This window comes from Heteronotia binoei, chromosome 10 (genome assembly GCF_032191835.1).
Source record: "Heteronotia binoei isolate CCM8104 ecotype False Entrance Well chromosome 10, APGP_CSIRO_Hbin_v1, whole genome shotgun sequence".
NCBI classification, from domain to species: Eukaryota; Metazoa; Chordata; class Lepidosauria; order Squamata; family Gekkonidae; genus Heteronotia; species Heteronotia binoei.
In genome coordinates, this window is record NC_083232.1 from 10,044,769 (window position 1) to 10,048,760 (window position 3,992).

At 45.1% G+C, this 3,992-nt stretch overlaps 1 non-coding gene across 1 annotated transcript; it reads left to right on the forward strand.

The window, feature by feature from the left end:
* Window positions 1-3,279: 3,279 nt before the first annotated feature.
* TRNAM-CAU (transfer RNA methionine (anticodon CAU)) lies at window positions 3,280-3,354 on the forward strand. Its single transcript has one exon. It is a non-coding gene; the product is annotated as a tRNA-Met (tRNA).
* Window positions 3,355-3,992: the final 638 nt, after the last annotated feature.

Sequence of the window (3,992 nt, forward strand, 5' to 3'; positions counted from 1 at the left end):
TAAAGTCCTATCTTCTTTCAGAAATTTATCATCTATTCATGTTTTCCAATTGCCTTCGGCTTCCGCAAGGGTTTTCACGTCGTCACATGTGTACCGCAATTACCATTCTTTACATTTTACAAATAATTAATTTAAAATAATATTATTTAAAAAAAAAAACAAAAACGCCAGGGCTGCACGAGCTGCACTGGCTGCCAGTTGTATACCGAGTTCGTTACAAAGTGCTGGTTATCACCTTTAAAGCCCTCTATGCCCGAGGACCTGCCTACCTTAGGGACCGTCTCTCCCCATATGAGCCCCGGAGAGTACTGAGATCAGGGGGAAAGAACTGTTTGACACTCCCTGGGCCGAAGGGGGCCAAGCTGAAGAGCACACGAGAACGGGCCTTTTCGATCGTAACTCCACACTGGTGGAATCAACTTCCGGATGAAGTGCGGGGCCCTGCGGAGTCTTGATGAATTCCGCAGGGCTTGCAAGACTACTCTTTTTAAGATGGCCTTCGCGTAAATATAGATCTAAGATAGACCTGCTGTAAGTAAGTAAGCAAATTTATTTTTGTATCCCGCCCTCCCCCGCCAAAGGCAGGCTCAGGGCGGCTCACAGACATGGAGCAACCATGATTTCAATAATATACACCCAATACAATAATACACAATAATATATAATACAATACAATATACAATAATATACACCCGATACAATAATATAATAATATACACACACAATAATATACAAACAATACAAAAGACAAATTAAAATACAATTAAAATACAATTAAGTTACCAGTTAAATTAAAATACAATTACAATTAAAAATACAATTAAAATACAATTAAGTTAAGTAGACGTATCCAGCCACTAAACTCAAGGAAGATCTGAGATGCAGCACCATAAATGTTAATTTTAATAGAAATGTTGGTTTCAAATGATGGTTTTTATTCCATGTATTAATTATTGAATTGTACTGATGTTTTATCGTAAACTGAGATTTACATGTTGTGAGCCGCCCTGAGCCTGCTTCGGCGGGGAGGGCGGGATATAAATAAAATGTATTATTATTATTACTACTACTACTAACTACTAGTAACAAAATCATTAAGAATGCAGATGATACAACGTTAGTGGGGCTCATCTCCGAGAATGATGAGTCTGCGTATAGGAGGGAAGTTCATCAGCTGTCCCTCTGGAGTAAAGAAAATAATCTTATTTTTAATGTAAATAAGACGAAGGAAATTATAGTGGATTATAGGAAGAGTAGTCCGGACATTCAGCCGTTGTTTATTGATGGTGTTATGGTAGAACAGGTGACAGAATGGAAGTTTTGGGGAATTACTATGAAACAGGATCTAACATGGGGGGGGGCAAATACTTTAGCTCTAGAGAAAAAGGCCCAGCAACGACTATACTATTTAAGACTCTTAAGATCGCTACAACTGTCAGGGAGTCTGCTGGTTGCCTTTTATCGTAGTTCCGTTGAGAGCATTTTATCTTATTGCCTCTGCGCGTGGTTTGGGAGCTGCACGGAAGCAGAGAGAAGGGTGCTCCGAAGAGTGATGGTAAGAGCACAGAAGATTTGTGGATGTTCTCTCCCCTCATTGGTGGATCTGTATAATATGGGATGTAAAAGGAAGATACAAATGATCTTAAGGGACCCTTCACACCCGGGCCACTTGTTATTTGAGATCTTACCGTCAGGTAGGCGATATAGAGTGTTGAAGGCTAAGACAAATAGATTCAAGGGCAGCTTCTATCCAAGTGCCGCGGTTCGGCTAAATGCAGGGTTATGAATGGTTATTTGTTTTTAGATGCATTTAAATGGTCTATGTATATGTCCTTTTGGGGGGGGGGTGTTGATGTGTTGGTATGTTTGTGGAAGAGCACCTCATTTCGTTGCTCTCATTTTCTTTTTTGAGAACAATGACAATAAATTTATCTATCTATCTATCATCTATCATCTATCTATCTATCTATCTATCTATCTATCTATCTATCTATCTATCTATCTATCTATCTATCTATCTATCTATCTATCATCTACCTACTGGTACTGATCATGCCAAGAATATTAACTTTTCTCAGTCCCTGCCCGCTGCACTCCCCCCCCCCACTCCTTTCTCCAGGAAAAGGCTGTGATCAAGAACCACCTTCTGAGCTTCTATAAATGGCCAACGCCAAGCAGGCGACTGCTATTAGCTTCCCCTGCTCTCTAATTTTCTTTACCCACCCCGGACAATTGCATGTTGCTTTCTACGCTGCGATGCTAAAAACAGCGCCTTCTTCTCCACCACCACCCCCCTCCCGAAATTGCAGTCCAGATGGCGCAATTTCAGCCTTGAGCGACTGCCACGCTCTCGCAGCGGTTCTCATTACTCTTGGCTAGCACGACTCACAGAAAGCCTTTGGAAGAGGTCTACGATTGGAAGTGAAGGGAGCCGGGGCGATTGCCAGCAGATGTATGATGTGCTGCCAACTGGAAAAACATACCGACGGGAGAACAAAGCGAAAGAATTGGGGATGGAGGGGAAGGAATCGCACCTGGAATTGTATTGCATCTGTTCTCAGAGCGTGCGTCCGGGCACAAAAAGCTGGGAAAGATCCCAAAGTGAAGCTGTGTGCATTGTGCACGACTACAGGCTCTTCCGTGCAAGGTCACGCCCTGATCCAAAACAGGAGAAAGAATCATAGAATCATACAGTTGGAAGGGGCCGTACAGGTCATCTAGTCCAACCCCCTGCTCAGTGTGCGATCTGCCTAGAGCATCCCTGACAAGGGCTTGTCCAGTCACGGCTTAAAGATTGCCAGTGAGGGAAGGGGCAGTGGCTCAGTGGTAGAGCATCTGCTTCGTAAGCAGACGGTCCCATGTTCAATCCCCGGCATCTCCAACTAAAAAGGGTCCAGGCAAATAGGCGTGAAAAACCTCAGCTTGAGACCCTGGAGAGCCATGAATGGGTCTGTGGCTCAGTGGTAGAGCATCTGCTTGGGAAGAAGGAGGTGTCCCATGTTCAATCCCCGGCATCTCCAACTAAAAACGGTCCAGGCAAATAGGCGTGAAAAACCTCAGCTTGAGACCCTGGAGAGCCGCTGCCAATCTGAGTAGACAATACTGACTTCAGGGAGGGATGGTGGCTCAGTGGTAGAGCATCTGCTTCATAAGCAGAAGGTCCCATGTTCAATCCCCGGCATCTCCAACTAAAAAGGGTCCAGGCAAATAGGTGTGAAAAACCTCAGCTTGAGACCCTGGAGAGCCGCTGCCAGTCTGAGTAGACAATACTGACTTCAGGGAGGGATGGTGGCTCAGTGGTAGAGCATCTGCTTCATAAGCAGAAGGTCCCAGGTTCAATCCCCGGCATCTCCAACTGAAAAGGGTCCAGGCAAATAGGTGTGAAAAACCTCAGCTTGAGACCCTGGAGAGCCGCTGCCAGTCTGAGTAGACAATACTGACTTTGATGGACTGAGTGTCTGATTCAGTATAAGGCAGCTTCTTATGTTCATATGACCATTCCAGCTCACCTCCTCCCTCAGTAGCTGATTCCACTGTCGAACAATTCTCATTGTAATGTTTCCCCTCATATGCGGTAGATACCTTCCCACCTTTAATCTAAACCTATTATTGTGAATCCTCTCCTTAGCAGCCAACAGGAACAACTCCATGCCCTTCTCTGACAGCCCTTCAGAGACTTTATAGAGAGCAAACATGTCACCCCTAAACCTTCTCTTCTCCAGACTGAATGTTCCCAAGTCCCTCAGCCTTTCCTCACAGGGCTTCTAAGCGACAGCCCCTCAGATACTTCAAGAGAGCAGTCATGTCTCCGCTCAGCCTCCTCTTCTCCACACTGAACCTTCCCAAGTCCCTCAGCCTTTCCTCACAGGGATTCTAAGCGACAGCCCCTCAGATACTTCTAGAGAGCAATCCTGTCCCCCCTCAGCCTCCAGACTGAACCTTCTCCAGACTGAACCTTCCCAGGTCCCTCAACCTTTCCTCACAGGGCTTCT